This window comes from Protopterus annectens, chromosome 12.part0, assembly GCF_019279795.1.
Source record: "Protopterus annectens isolate FY-2018-M chromosome 12.part0, PAN1.0, whole genome shotgun sequence".
NCBI classification, from domain to species: domain Eukaryota; kingdom Metazoa; phylum Chordata; order Ceratodontiformes; family Protopteridae; genus Protopterus; species Protopterus annectens.
Window position 1 is genome coordinate 1172725224 of NC_056746.1, and position 21610 is coordinate 1172746833.

Genomic DNA, 21610 nt, shown 5'->3' on the forward strand with positions numbered 1-21610 from the left:
GGTCTCATTGTTTACATCTATACCCAACAACACAGGCATGGATTATGTGAGGTTATTTTTGATAGAGGAAGGAGTCCCTAGGGATCTCATTATGAGACACATGCTATTACTTGACATTGTATTAAGTAATAATATCTTCATGTATGATGAAAAGTATTTTTTACAAACTAAGGGGGTAGTGATAGGCACCCCAAGTTCCAACTCATATGCCAACCTAGTGTTGGCATATTGGGAAAGGACATATGTGATGAATGGGACAGGTTTCAGTGAGTATATTAAATACTAAAGATTTGTGGATGACATCTTTCTTGTATGGAAAGGTATGAGAGAACAGATAAATAATTTTGTCCAATATATAAATGGAATGACAGATTTTTTATCTTTTGAATGCAATAGTTCCTACACAAAGCTACAATTTCTTGATGTACAATTGACAAGAAATTAAGATGGTATACATACAGATATGTTTAGGAAACAGTGCTGGAGAAATAATTTATTATATCAGAGCAGTATGCACCCATACTGTATATATATATATATATATATATATATCCCAATATAATGAAGGGCCAGGCTCTTAGGGTATCAAGACTTACTAGTGATGATTCTTACTCTAAGACACATAGGATATTGACTGACAATTTTAAACAATGTGGCTACGAGATCAATGAGATAGAGAAGGAGATGAGTGGTAATGAAATACAAAGGAGAAGAAAAGGGAAAACATTGTTTCATAGGACTTATGATATGACAATTAATAGATTAGACAATGAGCAACAGAAATTAGGAAATAGTATTGGACTTAGAGTAACAATTCCTTTTACTAACAAGAATGTTAAGGTAAAATAAATAATAGAGAAAAATTGGAGATTATTGAGTGCAGATGAGAGTATTTCAACAATAGTAAGGACTAGACCAAGATACACTTATAGGAATACCAAATCCCTAAAGAGACTGTTATGTTATGAGGATGATAGAATCCAGAATACATTACGGTCTGATAGACAAGGGACATTTGCTTGCAGAGGCTGCAATCAATGCCCATACATGGCAGGTAACAATAGATTTGTTCATCCTGACACTGGACAAGATTATATCTTTAAACAGTATGCTGATTGTAAGACGAGGGACCTGATATACCTGGCACAATGCCAGGTATGTAGATTGTTCTATGTAGGCAAAACAAACAGGACCCTCAGGGAAAGAGTAAGGGAACATATATATGCCATCAATAAGGAGGATGATAAACATGCATTAGCAAGGCATGTGTTGACTCATGGTAGCATACATAAGTTTAAGTTTAGAGTATTAGAGTTGATTAAAAAAACAGGTAGGTTAGGGAATATCAAGAACTACACAGAGGGGCAAGAAAATAAATGGATTATACACCTCCAAGCTCACAAAATGAGTGGTTTGAATGATAGGATGACACTGAAACCATTTTTAATGGCTAAACTTTATGCACACTAGGTATTTTATTCTGCTAAATTTAAATAAAGGAATTACCACTATATTAAATCCTTTTTAACAAAAGGTTTCAAAAGAGAAGTTTTAAGTAAAAAAATGTTTTCATATATGTTCTTTATATTTATATCTATATTTATATATATATATATATATATATATATATATATATATATATTAAACTGATGTATTTTATATGTTTTATGTAAATGTATATGACTTTGAATGTGATGTCATAATTGATTTTATTTAGTGATTGGCTACTGACATTTGAAGTTATTATTTAAGTTTGTCAGTTGATGTTAGATGCTTGAAAATATGATGCAACTTTTTTAACATGAAAGCACTCACTGTTTTTTATCTGAATCAATTAAATTGCTAATGTGCTTGAAAGATCTGCTGTGGTGTTGCTCCTTTGTGTGTTTTTGGAAACAAGAAACAAGTTCAAGATAAATTGCTTAAAGGATTACGGCACAGGTTATGGACCACACATGATAGATTAGCATTCTGTTTAGTTTACTGGTAAAGCCTGCAAAGATGACTGCAAGTCTTTAACAAATGTAGTGAGCTTCTGAAAAATACTGTAATACTGTCCTTTATTACAAATACTGTCATGCATTTTTCTGAAAGGTATGAAGTCTGAAACTCAATGTCTGTCATTATTTAGTGACTTTGTTCCTAAATGATTTGCCAGAAAACCACAAATTTTATGAGGAACAAACCAAAAATAAAAAGCAAAAATCTATTCATTCTGTGAAAGTCTGGACAGTTGAGAAGTATAGTTCAGCCGGGGCTGTCTTTGAGTTTGCCGCCCCCCCCCACACACAAAATCATTGCCAAATAGGGCCTTCCTATGCAGCCATTCCAATGTCCCATTACTTGGCTATTTTACCCTATTTACCATAAACACTGTAATGTGCATACTACTTTACTTCTACGATGATTTGGCTTTCATTTAAAAGTTTTATTTTACATTTTACAGCACAAACACTAATAGACATCTGCTAAACAAAGCAATGAAGTCTCACAATGAAAATAGGCTTAGCATTAAAAGTCTCTTCCCTTAAAACTCACATTCATTGAAACAGCTTTGAAACCCACATTCAAAGAAAATACATCTGGCCAGTGGCAGATAAAGATTAACTTTGGGCTGTTTTCAAATCATAGGGTCCTTGCACATGAAACATACATGTGTTATTGTATACACCTTCCTGATTGTATTAAATTATATTCCTTGTATAATACAGTATAGTTGTTAGAGGACATTTTAAATTTATTGTTTTGAACATTTTTCCAGTAAACAATGAAGCAAAATGCATGCACCGATAATGACAAAGCTGCCCAATCCAGAACATTTCCATCATAAAAGTCTACTCAGACTTCTACAATCCACCAGTAAATATGCACAATCTCTTTCAGTAGTAAAAGTCATCTAAATAATTCCACATTAAAGAGATCTGTAACTAATGAAGAGTTTCTGCTAGCAAACAACTTTATATTTCATTTTTTCATCTACAAATAAAGTGCCTGTTGCCCTTGAGGAATAAATTACCCATGTTACATTTAAAAAATCATATGCTAGCAATATTGCAATAGGGAATGGAAGGCAAACTGATAACATGTCCACCAAAGAAGGCATTATCAGGACTGCAACATCCACCCCCTTTAAAAGTACAACACAGTACAGCATCAGCAATGCATCTACACACTGTGGGAGTAGAACCCACAGCCTTCTGCATCAAAAGCAAGTACACTACCTGTTGTGCTAGTAACAATGCAACCAGACTCAGCATAAGCAGCACTGAACTTCTCTTCCCCTGAAGTTCTTAGCTCCTTGTAAAATCTACTTGACACTCAACTGTATCTCTCAACTTTGCAGCACATTAGCACAAGAAATCTGGAAAAAGCCAAAATGTACTTGGGGGGGGCCCAAAAAACAGGGACACATTTTAAACATTGCTTGTATAACCTTGGAAAGTTGCTAAAGTAAAATGCTGTGCTACCGCCATGCATTTCGCTGCCATGTCTTGAACCAGGGCACTGTGCACTATAGTCAGAGCAACATACCATTATGCCAAATCAGCTGTTTCTTTTAAGACAGAAAGACTGAAACTTAAATGGCTATCATTTAGTGAATTCAGTTCTCACCATAGCTCTCGACCTCTTAGCACAAAATACCTGGACAAAGTCAATAATAGAGTAATACAGCCCCCAAACATATTCAGTAAATTAAGTTATCACCATAGCTTTCAACCTCTTAGCACAAAAAACTGCACAAAGCAAATAACGAGGGAATACAGCCCCAAAACTAGGGGCAAATTTCAAATATTGATCTTATAAAATTAGAACATTGCTAGAATAAAATGTTTTGTGTTACCATATACTTTCTGAAGAATATGAAGTCTGAAATTCAAATGTCTGAAAATCCAGAAAACTCTAAAACTACAGATTTATGAGGAACAGAAGAGAACAAAATATGAGGCAAAAATCTGAATGCTTTTTACAAGTGATGGTGGATAGGGAATTCAGGTTCTTGCCACCTGCTCCCAAGGTTGAGGGTTTGAACCTGAGTTACTCTCTAGCCACCAGTTATGGTTATCTGAGGCATCACACACACACACACACACACACACACACCTCCTAAAGCAAGTACCTGGTTTGCAAAATGTATTCTTCGTCAAGCAGCCATTTCCTCCATAAAAAACAGCTGCCTTCTTCTGACTCCAGACTGGTTAGCAGTCCGGATTCGTGTTTCCATGTATGCCTGAGTTCTGATTTTATTATTTTGGTTTTCTTTGGTTTTCTCAGCTGAGGGGGTGCTGCAGTGCTGCAGCCCAATAGCATGAGCCACCACTGCTGTGACTGTTTCTACCCTGTCCCATTCTGACAGCAACATTGAGCATATTATACAGCCCACCTTCTTGCATTACAGTGCCAACAGTCAGTAGTGGTGTATATATATACACACACACACACACACACACACACACACACACACACACACACACACACACACACACACACACACACACACACACATGTACATTTCTCATCTCCCTCACTACACATTTTCATGCCTTGACACATGAACAGAGGTCATTGTTTCCCTAGTAACATGTCTTGCAGACAGCATGCATTTACCTGATATGTTCTTAAGCTCTGTTCTCTGTCACAGCAAATTCCCCGGCTACAAATTATCTGCCATGCCCTTGTTCTATGTTACCTACCTACTGCTTTCTATCTGTCCCTGGTAGCTGCCATGCACCATGGGTTCTCACTGCAGTGCAGAATTACATTGCCTAGTGTTATCTGGGCTGGTCAGATAGGCTTCCTGGCCCCACTCTATTCTCCAACCTGGCATTTTCCTCCCTCATGTGTCATTCCCCATACCCTGTTTGTAGTCCATCCCTTGCAGTCACCAGTTATCATCCTTCTGTACGTCTGCATCCTTCGACTGTTATTCCCAGCTTTTATGTACATACTGCCCCTTTCTGTCTGTGTAAGAATTTGTTTGTTTGTCTCTTCTCTGTTTTTCCCATACAAGCTTTGTATATCCTTCCCCATATACTGTTCATCTTAAAAAAATTATGAAATGGGCAACCTCCCACAAAAAATATATGCTTTTCTCCCCCACACCATGTGCCATTCTTTGAGATTGCCCTTCTGTGTTTTCCTCTGCTTGCTATCCCCCATTTTTTACCTTTTTACTTTCCACTTTGTTCCCCTTTGATATAATGAACTGAGTTGGCACTTTGCTGTGCTGGCCATCTATGGCCTGCTCACCATGCCTGACTTGCCACTATGAGGTGCTTTATTGCTCATGTGAACAAACATAACCACCAATACACCACAATACTTTTCTTATTCTATTGGTCACGACTTCTCAGAGTAAGAACAACTGCTCTAATTTACTATGCAGCCTTTTTCTCTGAGTTCCACAGCCACAGCTAAACAGCATCAGGCCATGCTACTCTGTGATATCTTTGACATTTAGGACTATGCTGTGGCATTGTGAATGTTCCAGAATGCCCCCACACACATGTAATAAATTATATGTATATGTTACATCATCACTTATCCTTACATTACACAGTCAGCTTTAAGAAAGACCATTTTATGATATCTCTTCTTTTTATTGCTTGTTTCTATTGCTGCTGTATTTCTCTGGAACTGATATACACATATGATAGACCTATTTATGCACACAGTTTCTCTGTCTAAGTCACTGCTGAAAAAGGGTGCTGCTCAGGTGGTCATCCTGTAAATAAAACTTTAATAAGTAAATACATTTAGCAAGCCAATAATATAAGGTCATAGCAGTACATAATAATAGGCAGCAGAGCAATATAATAGCTTAACAGGCACAGTGGTTGTTACAGGGTTTTCTAAATTATCTCTGTGCATAACACCCAGCTTGTACTTAAGTCTTCCATGCAAAAGACTTAGGTAACAACTTAAAGGAAATGAAAAAGATAACTGATTTGGCAGACCATCTGAATGCAATGGTACAATTTGATAATGACAGCAATGTAGTCCAGGCACATTGCAATAATAATTATAATGAAGGCTACAGGGAGCACATGTATATGGAGTTATGGATTACAGAAAAGAATGCCATAGTGGTGAGGAGTAAATAGATGAATAAAATACAGACAAGGAAAGAAAGTAAGGCATTAGTGCTATGTTATGATTAGGTAGTTAGCAGTTATTTCATCTAAGTAAATTCAATAAAAAAGAAGGTATTTAGCTTCAATTAAGTAAAATATTGTAAAATGGAATACAGTAAGAAGTAAAGCAGGGAATGTATGACAAAGGGTTTTAAGACAGGATGGACATCAAGAAAAGGAAGGGAATGGCTGAGGAGATATAAATTGTGCCTAGAAAAAAGATAAGAAGTAAAGCATAGGTGTGAAGTAGGAAAAGTGTAAAAGATCAGTGTGTTAGTGAAGATGGAGGGGCATTTCATTATAATTAAGCATTGAAAAGAAATGGACAGAGACCATATTATTGGTTTATTTACTTATTTTGTTGCGCAGGTTAGTCCCACTAGGTTTGTGGCATGTTTTCATAGGAGAGTTGTAGAAGCAATTCATAAAGATGGTATAAAATTTGTCCAGGACTCCAGGAAAATTCCTCTGCTCTTCTTTCCAATAAGTAGCATGGGATCTTTAACATCCACATATGCTACCACGCACTAAGACAGATGGAACTATGTTTAGCTGTCCTACCAAGGTAATGAACTTAAAATTTTGCAGTGACACACTCATGTTTAATGATTACTGAAGTGATATTTGGTAAGTTGTCTAAACATGAATATTGAACCAACAGTTTTACATAAGTGGAGGAACCATACTCCATAATTTAGAAATAAAGAATGCAAAAGCTGCAACTTCAAACTAATTTAATGAACTTTAGTATCTGATGTGTTATTAGCGTGAAGTGTTTTTCTAGTTTTATTTTTTTTTGTTATACCTGAATGAAAGAAGGGCATGGACTTTTGTTGAGTAATTTATAATTCATATAGTCAAGAGAAATGTTAGTTGCTTTGAGAGTATAAAACAGTTATCTGCTTTTAATGCTGTGTATCAATGCATATGACAGTTTGCATTAGTAATCAACATAACTGTTTTATGGTGGGTATTTTCATCTTTGTTTTAGTTAGTATTTCTGAGATGTAAAAGGTAGGATGTGGCAATACAGTTGTTTGGATTATGGAGCAAGGATTAGCCCAGCAGTTTTGGTGAGATAACATTTGACTCTAGCATGAGGTCAAAGTTATTTGTTTTTCATATGGAAGCATTAATATAAATATAGTATGTTAGATCTTGATCTATGTGGCATATGGATATTTGATGCAGTTTGCTACATGGAGTGGAATTTGTCTGACAGCAACTATTTTCAGTAGTTGAGTTCTGTCCAGAAGATCTGCCTGAGGTAACTATGCATTTAAATTTACTTGGAGTCGAATAACAAATACTAGGTATTTTGCTAATTTGGAGAGGTGAAGGCAATTTGTTGGCGTTGATGATCTGATGGGAGTCTAGATGCTGAGCATAAAAGTGTTATGATTTTCATATTGACAAACAGTATGATGTGGGCAAAAGGATTAAATAATGAATACAAAGAAAAGAAAAAAGAGGCCCATAGATTGATCTCTGAGGTATACCACCTGGTATGCTTAGGGGAAAAAGACATGATTCACCAAATAATGGATTTCTTTCCAGTATGCTTAGTTTCTTTCTGTAGCAGTAGTTGGCAGTTATGCTAGTCCACATAGACTGAGTTCAGGGTGTCAATACCGGTCAAAGTCATTTTTCAAAGCATTACTTGTATTTGTTAACATGACTGTTTTTATATTTATAGTTTTTGCCCACCCATTGAACTGATTCTTCTAGTGTTAGTAGTATAAACAATGACTGAATTCTTAAGCTGGCCTCCATGCTCCTTCACTTCTAATAATGCTATACCTTCACGTTTGTATTTTGTTCTTTTGCTGTTACTATCTTGTATAATACAAATTTCTGTACTATGATTTATTCCTGGTATCTCTATTTGCATGCTACAAATATTATTTGATTACTTTTCTTTCCTGTTCGATTTTTACTATTTATAATGACAAATCTTTCATTTGCTACAAGTCTTGCTTTTTTTTTTTCACTGTATAGCTAAATTTATGTTATCTGAATCTTTTCTCCTCGGGTCTTTGCTGAATAGGCACCCTTCCCAGCCAGACTAATCTGGTTAACAAATGTCAAATAAATAAATAAACTGCAAGAGTATCTTCTTCTTCTTTCAGCTTTTCCCGGTTAGGGGTCACCACAGTGGATCATCTGTCCGCTCATGATTGGCAGTGGAGTTTTTACAGCGTCGAGTTGCCAGCCCGGCGCCCAACCTTCCACAGAAGGCACACACATGCACACATTCTCACCTAGGGCCAATTTAGAGTGTTCAATCCACCTACTGCATGTCTTTGGGATGTGGGAGGAAACCGGAGCACCCGGAGAAAACCCACGCGACTACAGGGAGGACATGCAGACTCCACACAGAAGGCACCCCAGCCAAGAATCGAACCAGAGAACCTCTTGCTGCAAGGCAGCAATGCTAACCGCTGCACCATCGTGGCCACCTAAATAAACTGTAAGAGTATACAGAGGCAAATTAGCTGCAAGGCATTTACAGTCAGTTTTACTAACATAAGTAGTTCCCTAGTTTTGGGATTTTTTTCAGACGTCATCTTTCTCTCTGTTCATCTCACTCTTTAGGAATGCCACTTCTGTACCTTTTGCACATGGGACAACAGTGATAATAATCTAGTTCCGATATTCATACCGCTGGGTAGCTAGCTAGCCCTGCCGTGATTTAAAAGTGCTTCAGCAGTCTAAAATGGTCTTCAGCTGTAGTCACTGTAGTAAGGAATTGTTCAGCTAGTGATAGCATCCCTAAAACTGAAACATAAAGTGCACATCTAGGGGTGGTAACATAGGGAAGTATGCAGTTACTAGAATGCTACTGCTTCAATGAACCATGTTAAGTCCTACAATTTCCTGTACTAACCAGCTATCTCTCATATAGTAAATGTAACTCTCTTATAATAATCAGTAACTGTACTATCAATTATCAGAAACAGCTATATGCTTAATGATGTCATATATGCAGCTACTGTAACTGAACTGTTGCTAGTTATCTGCTTGTAGTCTATGTTTTAATTTATGTGTCAACTGGATTTGCCATATTGTCTGGGTCATGGCTAAAAGGGTCTTTGGTCCATTCTATATAAACATTAACAAAGAATAAAAGCACTAAAATACTGTTGTCGATGCCAGGATACAATGCAGCTAAAGCACCATGTGACAACCATTTGTGTTGGGGGAATAGCTGGTTAGAAAAGAAACAAAAAGTGGAAGCAAAACAAGGTGTTTGCACAAAAAAATGACAAAAATAATAAGTTGTTTTACACATTAGTTAATACTAAGAGCTGGAGCAAAAGCTTATATTTAAGTTATTATAGCAGCCAGAGTTTAAAATCCTGTAGTACATACTGTTACATCTACTGCCACCCCAGAGAGAAGAGTGTGATGTCATTCATTTGATAAATTTACAACCATGTTCAGTGTTCCTAGGCCAATGCACTGGGTTCAAATACCAGCTGAGCTGATGGGGTAAGATGAACTTTGCTGGAGGTTAGGCAAAGCCATTCCTTCCAAGCTGCTTTCTCTGTGAAAGGTGTTTGTAAGTTCCTCTATCAGTCTAAAGTCTTCTGCACCTATAATGTAATATTAGGGGAAAGAGAGGCAAATTACCTCACATTATTTATAGGACACTATTTATAAGATAGGCAAAGCATTCTACAGAACATTTCAATGTTTTTTTTTCTCAGTGCAAAAAATCAAAAAGTGATGAAATACATAGGCTTTCCTATAAGAAGACAGACTAAACATTACAGTCAGTGAACCTCAAGAAAGAAGGGCAAACGCTAAATTAAAGGACATAATCATTTGTTAGTACTGTGTGTTGGCTTATGCTGGAGCAGAAATGCAGCAACAATGGTTAAATATGTGTGATCAGTAATAATTGTATGAGGCAGGTTTCAAATTCAAATTGACTGTAATCCTTAACTGTATTCAAAATATTACATTACCCAAGGTTTATGAGTGGTAGAAAATATATTTTTGCTGTCTTGAACTGATTTTTCCACATTAATGTAGTTTATACATTTGTTAACCAGGTAAGCCAACTAGACTTAAGTATCGCTTTCCACGGGTGACCTGTGGGTACTGTCTAGTCCAGCAACTAGCTCAGAGTCACACAGCAGGCAAGTGGGAATGGAAGAAATCAAACACTGTACCCTTGACTCCAGCAGCTTGCTAACAGCTCAGACCCTTCTTCCTCTATAACTGCCATATATTCCTTTCTATGTACTATATTAACTGTGCTGCTTAGTAAAGCTAGGCATTAAGGCAGTAATACTTCAGTGCAATCAAAATGGTATGTTACCCAGAAATTATGGATAATTGTCAATATGTTTCCCGTTTTGAAGAAATTTTTCACATTCTTATCTATGTGTGGTATTAATAGTGTTGCATTAATTACTACATCATATTCCACATGGAAACTTTGTTGCTGCTGAGAAAATGTTATAGCAATAACCCACATCTGGGTGTGAGTAATGCTGGATTTACCCACGGTTGGTGTGGTTTGGTCACAAGGCGCCCGGTGGCCAAACAAAGCCATCCGTGGGTAAATCCAGCATTACCCACACCCAGAAGTGGGTTATTGCTATTATACAATGACATTATTTAAGAAAAAATATAATGACTTTTCTTAAATAATGGCATTGTATAATGCCTCCTTGCTGCCCTTCCGCAGCTGTCTGGTATTCTGCAGCAGTTCTGATGTACTGCGCATGCGTATGCCTACGCAGTACATCAGAGCTGTGAGCAAAAGCAACAGAGAAAGCAAGATCTCCATTGCTTCTTACAAAGTGTCTCGTTATGTAATCTCCGTTGCTTTTTTTAAAGCTGTCTCACTATGTTAAACTCCTTTAACATAGCGAGACAGTGTGAAGCAACGGAGATCTTGCTTTCTCCGTTGCTGTAAAAAAAAAAAAAGAGTTATAGTAATGGAAAAAGTCCGGGCGACCGGACCTTTTTCCATTACTATAACTCAGATTTACAACGTGCATGATGACCAATCAGCGTGCACATTTTTGAATATTAATGGGGGGTCGTTGTATAATATGTTGTATTCCATACAGAAAGGACCAATCTTTCTCTATTAATGTGGCAAGATATATTGCTGCTTTCTGATGAATAATAACATTATGATTTCTAAGTAAACAATGAATGAAACAATCCTGCTTTACAGTTGAATTGTTCACAATGAAAGCATTGTTTCTGTTTTGATTTACTTTTATATTTTTATTCACTTGTTAACTAGATAAACAAACTAGGGACAGTTGCTTCTTGACAAGGCTGAATCAGGAAAACTGCCAAAATGAGTTACCGAATGAGTCACAGCAAGCAAGCTGAAGCTGATAGAATCAAACCAAAGACTGAAGGATGAGCCTTGTTAGTGACCCATAGCCTGAACTCTCTGCACTAAACTGCCAGACACTATGAACTGACCTGACGTGTATGAAAGGCTGTTTTACTGCTTCTACATCAGCAAACTGCCAATGAAGAAAGTTATTGGATGTGAAATAGTCTACATAATAAGTATCTGCAAGCTAAGGAAAGGCTGGCATTGAAATGGAACAATTAATTATGTACATTTGCAGGAAACTACAGTAGACTACATTAGAGAAAACTAATAGCCAAACATAGGCAATGTTAATGTTTCTCTTTATTTTTGCTTGACTACAAATTTCATTGTGGGAGGTGTTTACATTTAGGTGTAGCAAAAGAGCAGCAAAGAAATTGACCTTTATTAATTTGGCTTGTTTTACCCCACAAGTAAATGAAGCAACTACATGAAAAAAAGCACTTATTAAAGAACATCTAAACTACATGAACAAAACAGAAAGGGTATGTTGCAGGCAGTGACAACAATATGAGGCTTCCATTGAAACAGCTCTGCAGCAGGCAGGGCAAGGCAGAGTTCCATAACACCCATGAGCGAGATAAAATTATACAAGCACTAAAGTAAATGCATTGTCTATAAAATAACTCATCCTAGACAACATTAATGCCAGAATACCATTTAACTGAAGCCAAAAGGCAGCATAAAATGGCCAAGAGGCTAAGACCCACATGAAAATGGCTAACAGACCCAGTCAGTTCTGATTTGCAAGTAAAGAATAATGTTAGTGGAAGAAGCCATGGTAAGCATGCTTCTCAACTCCCATCAGTCATAACTGTAGTTGACTGACACAGCTTAGCCATTATTTAAGTGAAGCTTGATAAAACCAAACCTAAATGACAAGGTGCTGCATTCCATTTTCAGACTAGAGCATAACAATGCTACATCTTAGTCTGTTCATGTATGCAAACATTCAAACTGGTTACTAGTGACCACTGACCACTCAACTGCAGTCTAATTCACCAAAGTCTTATACATTATTATATCATTCACTGTAGTCTTATATGTGCTAAAACACTCCGTAAAAATGAGTGTAGACTACACACATACTCTGAAGATGTAGCCTGAAACAAAATGAGCATTTCTTATATGTTTTTTGGGGATAATATTGTGAACTGAGAAGTAATGGCTTGTTTAACTTCTCTAGTCATCATTCAGTTTTAACCAGTCCTTGGAGTCTTTGATTCTTTATTTTCACTAATTCACAGAAAAAGAGTAATATAAGAGCTCCAAGCATTGACTTGGTACTTCATGCAGACAGATTTGTTGATTTTAATGAAAAAACATGAGCAGGCTTCATTATCCTTTATGAACATTAATTTCCTGAAGCTGAAAGTATCCTTGATATTTCAATATAATGTTACATACAGCTATCTATCACCAAATCACTCAGTTTTCGTAAATTAGATCAATCATCGCTTGCCGGTATAAGGGTCAGAGATATAGAGTTATTGTCATAGCAAGTGGCTTTTCATTATGATTTAAATAATGCATGATTGTTGTTTGCTGTTAACAGAAGCTTTAAATCTGAGAATGAAGAAGAGTATTTGCCACTCTACGAAGGCAGGAAAGCTATTAAGACGGATAATAATGAAGTAAACTACTAAGAATTCCCATATGCTCTTAAATTTGATTTAATAAGTAAATTATTCTTTTCAGATTACATTACTCTGTCCCAATCTCAGTACTTATTCTCCTTGCCTGATATCAGTGTCCACATTATCATGCAGGAGAATTTTGTGTTTGTTTCTATAGTAACAAGCAACTTTCAAGTGGTTGCAGGTATCAGAAGCATCTTCTCTGGTGGGGACAAGGTTAACACTACAGAGTTGCTCTATATTGCTTAACTGATGTATATCACTGGAAAGCTGAGAATTTTTTTAAGACGTCAAATCCACAAAGCTATACTTGTTTGTCAGAGCTCCTAAATCACCATGTTAAAAAACAAACAGGTAGTAGCATATTCACATTTATGTCTTTTGAATTGGACAAGAATCAAAGTTCATTCCATTCAGAGCATTTAGATAGCGACCAGGGGATGTGAACCACGAATGTGCATGCCATGGAGAAGGGCTGGCTTGCAAATGTGATTTATAAAGAGTCCAGCAATAAACACCTCTACCTCCAGTTGTGTACCGCAAAGACTCAGTCCAGGAGTAAAATTTAAAATTATAACTTTTATTAAAAACAAAGCAAAATGCCAACAAGCAGAAGTTGAGCGTTTTTGTCCTGCCACAGGACTTTTTCAAGACTGCTTGAAGGAAATAGCATGCAGAATTAAATCCCCTGTTCCACTGAATCATTTTCTGACATTACATAAATTAACCAATCATACAACAACAAGAAATGCAAAGTTAAGTAACCTGTTCCACCCAATCACTTTCAGACATTGCAAAACTAAACCAATCATGAAACAGCCCTGTTCTACCCAATCACATTCCGACTTTGCAAAAATAAAGAAATCAAAAAACAGCAGGACATGCAAAATTAAATACCTATTCTACCCAATCAGATTCAGACTTTGCGTAAATAAAGCAATCATAAAACAATAAGAAATGCAAATCTACAGATATGAAAACTTAACATCACAAATAAATAAACATTGATTTATAAAGAGTACCAAGACCCTGTATGCAGTCCTACCATATTGTAAAGACATAGTGCTCATCTATAGAATATGCATGCAAATGGTCCACTGAGCACTCTGGGATCATAAGTTTGCAATTCAAGAATGCTGCACCAACTTCACATGGATTGGCCCTAACATGAGGGTCTTATGAGCCTAGAACTGTTAATATGCAGATATAATAGTGCTTGTGGCTAAACCATTGCCCCTTCTCTGCCCGTGTATTGCACAGCTAACTGAGCTGAGGAAACAAAATCAACACAAAAAAAAAAATAAAAAGTTGCCATGCTTTTTTTTAACGGTTAGCAAACTCCCACTGGTCACAGAGCCCTCTGTGGTGTAGCCAGACCTGCTACCACAACCACACTGTCATGACCCCCGCACAGTGATTATTCTAGCTCTACTGTAATGACTAATCAGTAAAATATTTTTATAAATCACCGTGTGGCATAATGGTAGAGCACAGCACAACAGTGAACAAATACTTAGTAAAGTGTAATACTGTATATTAAATAGTTGTTCCTTGTCATGCTATATAACACTAACACACTACACAGTGATGCAGCATCAGTGTGCATAATATACCACTGAATATTATGTGTACTTGTCCACCATTCACTTTGTATATATATCTATATCTATATATATGTATGTCAATCATAGGATCATAGGAAGTTACTAGGCTATTGGCCCTGAGGCCCTTACAAGCCTAGCCAAGAATTTGGCCCATGTTCCAACAAGTCATCACCTGATGTCTCTGTCCAGCAGGGATACAGGTGGAATCCCAGGGTTGTATTTTCTGTTCCCCATCCAGTTATCTAGGTTGCTCTTAAAAAGGGATAATGAGGTACTCTGCTTGACATGAAGAGGCAGCCTATTCCACAGATGGGGGAGTCTCTGGGACACAAATCTGTCCTGCCAACAAGTTCTATTGATGTCACAGACCAGGTTTAGGTTGCACTTCCGGGTTTCTTGAGTGGAGCTTGACTTGCAGATATGCAGCAGGCCAATCAAGGCGGGGGCTGAGATTGCATTGAATGCCAGACAGAAGTCACCTTTGAGGATCCTGTGTGAGACCGAGTTGAGGGACAGGGCTTTTAGCCTGTGTAGAGTAGATGTTTGTGGCCCTGGGTTCTCCTGTTGAGGCGCCTCTGTGGTCTCTCCAACTGCTGCATGTGTTTTGTGACGTACTTGCCAAAAGGGGCACTGTACTCAATAATGGGTCTTATAAAGGAAGAATACAGGGATGTTATGACCTCCTTTTCCCTGGATGAGATACCCTTGCTAATGAGGTAGGCCAAGTAGAAAGCCTTCTGTACAATGGGGGCAATATGGTAGTCAAATGTCAGATTGCTATCAACCTGGCTCCCATGTTCCTCATGACTGATTGCATGCTTATGACCTTGTTATCAACGTGATAATTTGTGGGGACATCACTCTTCCAAAAGGGATGATGATGCATTTTAGGCATTCAGTTTGAGGCTGTGTTTCTGGCACCAGTCATTTGATTGGGTGAGACCCTCTTGGAGGATGTCCACATCAGTAGAGGAATTGATGACAGTGCCCAGCTTGCAGTCATCTGCAAACTTGGTCAGTCATAGCCCACTGGTTTTAGCCTGCACCTCAGAAAAGTATATCCCAAGCAACAGAGACCCTGGGGTATGCCATTGTTAAAGTTCCACTGCTTGAGGTGACTTCCCTATTTTGACTAGGTGGCTTGCATCAGTGAGCCAGTTTGCTACTCATCTGGTAACATACGGACCGATGCATAGTTGAGAGAGTTTATCTATTATACCCGAGTGGGGAATAGTATAGAAGGCTTTCGGCAGGTCAAGGTTGGTGATGTGCACCATCTTCCCCTTGCCTATGGCTTTGGTGACTGTCTCAAAGTAGTTGACCAAGTTTAATAGGCATGACCTCCCCTGGATGAAACCAAACTGTGTGGATTGAGTATTTGGAGTTTGCCAATGTCCTTATTAATTATGTCGATGATAATCCATTCCATGGCCTTGCAGATCAGGTTAGGCTGATGGATCTATAATTTCCGGGATCGGTGGATGCTCCATCTTTGTGCAAAGAGATGACAGTGGCTGTCCTCCACTTGGCTGAGATGAAGCCACTACTCAGGCTTTGGTTGAATAGGGTGCCTAATCATGCAGCAACTTCCTGCCTGAGTTCATGCAGGATACAGCCTGGGATGCTATCAGGTCCATGGAGGCTGTTTTTTTTGTCTTTGAGAAGGCAATGATGACTTGCTCCCTAGAGATAAGGGGAGGAGGGCAGGTGCTGGGGATGTCCTAATTTACTGATGAGGGGCACAGAGAAATGAAGTTTTCATTGAACCCATCTGCCAGCATGTTTGCTATAGTTACGGCATTTGTGTATGTGGTGTCCTTGACCACTAGTTCTGGGCAGATCTGAGTGCTTCCTCTGAAATTGCAAATGTATGTGAAGAAGGCTTATGATTATCTTTAGTAGATGTGGCCAATTTGGACTGGAAGTTTGCTTTGGAGGATTTCACTAGTGCTCTTATTTGCTTGTTCAGGCTAAGGACAGATTGCATCCAATTAGGCAACTGCACCTTCTTGGCCGTGGGCAGAAATTTTTTCCTTTCATTTTAGAGTTTATTTATTGCAGATGTCTACCAGACAGGTTTACTCTTCCTTGAGGAGGAGGATTTTGTCCTGTCGGGTATTCCTGATTCCATGCACCTATATAAATACTCATATAGTACTTTAGTGTAGGTTTGGACATTTGTGCCAGTTCCTATGGGGGGGGTAACGATGTTTATACCTTCCCTCAAAAGGTTATAATCAGATTTGGAGAAGGTTTTTTATGCTTGACCCTAGCTAGTGGGGTGGGGGTTCGGGGGAGATAGAGACTTTGAAAGTGACCATTTTGTGGTTGGATCTTACCAGGGGGGATGACACTGTAGGGATGCTGCAATGGTTACTCATCTTGGTTAATGCCACAATATTATCACTTCTTGTGGGGGTGTCAACCAGCTGGTCCAAGACATTTGCACTGACATTTGTCTTTTGAATTAGACAAGAATCAAAGGTCATTCCATTCAGAGCATTTAGATAGTGACCAGGGGATGTGAACCACGAACGTGCATGCCATGGAGAAGGGCTGGCTTGCAAATGTGATTTATAAAGAGTCCAACAATAAACACCTCTCCCTCCAGTGGTGTAACGCAAAGACTCAGTCCAGGAGTAAAATTTAAAATTATAACTTTTATTAAAAACAAAACAAAATGCCAGCAAGCAGCAGCTGAGCATTTTTGTCCTATCACAGGACTTTTTCAAAACTGCTTGAAGGAAAAAGCATGCAGAATTAAATCCCCTATTCCACTGAATAATTTTCTGACATTACATAAATTAACCAATCATAAAACAGCAAGAAATGCAAGGTTAATAACCTGTTCCACCCAATCACTTTCAGACATTGCAAAACTAAACCAGTCATAAAACAGCCCTGTTCTACCCAATCACATTCAGACTTTGCAAAAATAAAGCAATCAAAAAACAACAGGAAATGCAAAGTTAAATATCTATTCTACCCAATCAGATTCAGACTTTGCATAAATAAAGCAATCATAAAATAATAAGAAATGCAAATCTACAGATATGAAAACTTAACATCACAAATAAACATTGATTTATGAAAAGTTGTCACCTCACAGTTAGACGTTGCCCGTTCGATTCTCAGTTATAGCGTCTTCTGTGTGGCGACGTGCATGAATGGGTATTCCTTCATTGAAGGTTGTGCGTTAGGCCTGGCAAGCCAGCATGTCAAAATCTATTGCCAATCATTAGCGGACCGGAGTTCCACTGTGGCGACCCCTAACCGGGAAAAAGCCGAAAGAAACAAACAAACCAAGACCCTGTATGCAGTCTTACCATATTGCAAAGATATAGTGCTCATCTACAGAATATACATGCAAATGGTCCACTGAGCACTCCGGGATCATAAGTTTGCAATTCAAGAACACTACACCAACTGCACATGGATTGGCCCTAACATGAGGGTCTTACGAGCCTAGAACTGGTAATATGCAGATATAATAGTGCTTGTGACTAAACCATTGCCCCTTCTCTGCCCATGTATTGCACAGCTAACTGAGCTGAGAAAACAAAATCAACACAAAAAAAAATAAAAAGTTGCCATGATTTTTTGGTGGTAAGAAAACTCCCACTGGTTACAGAGTCCTCTGTGGTGTAGGCAAACCTACTACAACTACCACACTGCCATGGCCCCTGCACGGTGATTGTTCTAGCTCTACTGTAATGACTAATCAGTAAAAACAGTGGTGGTGCTGCGGTAGCGTTGTCACCTCACGGTAAGATGCTGTCCGGTTCGATTCTCAGCTAGAGCGTCTTCTGCATGGAGACATGCATGAATGGGCGTGCCTTCGTTGAAAGTTGTGCGTCAGGCCTGGCAAGCCGGTACATAAAAAATCAACTGCCAATCATTAGCGGACCGGAGTTCCGCTGTGGCGACCCCTAACCGGGAAAAGCCGAAAGACACAAACAAACAAACTGTGTGGCATAATGGTAGAACACAGCACAACAGTGAACAAATACTTAGTAAAGTGTAATACTGTATATTAAATAGTTGTTCATTGTCATGCTGTATAAAACTACACAGTGACACAGCACCAGTGTGCATAGTATGCCACTGAATATTATGTGTACTTGTCCACCATTCACTTTGTATATATATATATATATATATCTATATCTATATCTATATATATATCTATGTCAATCATAGGATCATAGGAAGTTACTAGGCTATTGGCCCTGAGGCCCTTACAAGCCTAGCCAAGAATTTAACTCATGTTCCAACAAGTCAGCACCTGATGTCTCTGTCCAGCACGGACACAGGTGGAATCCCAGGGGGTGTATTTTCTGTTCCCCATCCAGTTATCTAGATTGCTCTTAAAAAGGGATAATGAGGTACTCTGCTTGACATGAAGAGGCAGTCTATTCCACAGAAGGGGGGAGTCTCTGGGACACAAATCTGTCCTGCCAACAAGTTCGATTGATGTCACAGACTAGGTTTATGTTGCGCTTCCGGGTTTCTCGGGTGGAGCTTGACTTGCAGATATGAAGCAGGCCAATCAAGGCGGGGGCTGAGATTGCTTTGTATGCCAGACCGAGGTCACCTCTGAGGAGCCTGTATGAAACTGAGTAGAGGGACAGGGTTTTTAGCCTGTGTAGGGTAGATGTTTGTGGCCCTGGATTCTCCTGTTGAGACACCTCTGTGGTCTTTCCAACTGATGCATGTGTTTTGTGAGGTAATTGCCAAAAGGGGCACTGTACTCAATAATGGGTCTTATAAAGGAAGAATACAGGAATGTTATGACCTCCTTGTCCTTGGATGAGATACCCTTGCTAATGAGGTGGGCCATGTAGAAAGCCTTCTGCACAATGGAGGCAATATGATAGTCAAAAGTCAGATTGCTATCAACGTTGCTCCCAAGTTCCTCACGACTGATTGCATGCTTTGGACCTTGTTATCAATGTGATAATTTGTGGGGACATCACTCTCCCCAAAGGGAATGATGATGCATTATAGGCATTCAGTTTGAGGACGTGTTTCTAGCACCAGTCATTTGTTTGGGTGAGACCCTCTTGGAGGATGTCCACATCAGTAGGGGAATTGATGACAGTGCCCAGCTTGCACTCATCTGCAAACTTGGTCAGCCATAGCCCACTGGTTTTGGCTTGCACCTCAGAAAGGTGTATCCCAAGCAACAGAGGCCCTGTGGTACACTGTTGTTAAGGGTCGACTGCTTGAGGTGACTTCCTCTTTTTTGACTAGGTGAGTTTCATCAATGAGCCAATTTGCTACCTATCTGGTAACATATGGACCAATGCCTAGTTGAGAGAGTTTATCTATTATACCCGAGTGGGGAATAGTATAGAAGGCTTTCGCCAGGTCAAGGTAGGTGGTGTACACCATCATCCCCTTGTCTATGGCTTTGGTGACTTGTCTCAAAGAAGTCGACCAAATTTAACAGGCATGACCTCCCCTTGATGAAACCAAACTGTGTGGATCGTTTGTTTGGAGGTTGCCAATGTCCTTAATAATGATGTCCATGGTAATCCATTCCATGGCCTTGCAGATCAGGTTAGTTAGGCTGATGGGTCTATAATTTCCTGGATCAAAGGATGCTCCACCTTTGTCCAAAGGGATGACAGTGGCTGCCTCTAACTGGCTGAGATGAAGCCGGTACTCAGTCTTTGGTTGTATATGGTGCCTAATCATGAAGCAAGTTCCTGCCTAAGTTCATGCAGGATGCAGCCTGGGATGTTATCAGGTCCATGGAGGCAGTATTTTTTTCCCTTTGGGAAGGCAATGATGAATTGCTTCCTAGAGATAAGGGGAGGAGGGCAGGTGCTGGGGATGTCCTAATTTACTGATGAGGGAGACAGAGAGGTGAAGTTTTCACTGAACTTGTCTGCCAGCAGGTTGGCTATAGCTACGGCATTTGTGTATGTGTGTCCTTGACCACCAGTTCTGGGCAGATCTGAGTTCTTCCTTTGAGATTGCAGATGTATGTGAAGAAGGCCTTATGATTATCTTTAGTAGATTTGGCCTGTTTGGACTCAAAAGTTTGCTTTGGAGGATTTCACTAGTGCTCTTATTTGCTTGTTCAGGCTAAGTACAGATTGTTTCCAATTAGGCACCTGTGCCTTCTTAATCCTGGGCAGCAATTTTTTCCTTTTATTATCGAGTTTATTTATTTCAGACATCCACCAGACAGGTTTACTCTTCCTTGAGGAGGAGGATTTTGTCCTGTCGTGTATTCTTGATTCCATGCAGCTATATAAATTCTCGTATAGTACAGGTTTGGACATTTGTACCAGTTCCTATGTAGGGGGGAAGGGGCTGTGAAGATGTTTATACCTTCCCTCAGGAGGTTGTAATCAGATTTGGAGAAGGTTTTTTTTTGTTTGACCCTAGCTAGTGGGGGGGGGGTTCAGGGGAGATAGTGACTTCGAATGTGACCACTTTGTGGTTGGATCTTACCAGGGGGGATGACACTGTAGGGATGCTGCAGTGGTTACTCGTGTTGGTTATTACCACAATATTATCACTTCTTGTGGGGGTATCAACCAGCTGGTCCAAGGTATTTGCACTGACAAAAATCAAGGAATCTCTGGGCATTTTTGTTTTGGCATGAGTAGTTCTTTCAATCTATGGTTGAATAGTTAAGTTGCCTAGGACAAGGGTAAAAGGTTAAATCTTGATAGATTTGAAGAGGTCCAGATAGGTGGAGCAGGCATCTTGAGTCACAGTTGATGGCCTGTAGCTAGCTATGATTTGAATCGGGGTCTGGTCAATGGTTAACTATTCCTGGAGTGTTTCCTGTGTGTCATACTCTTTGACCAGCCTGGAGGTGTGTATGTCTTTAATACATATTGAAAGTCC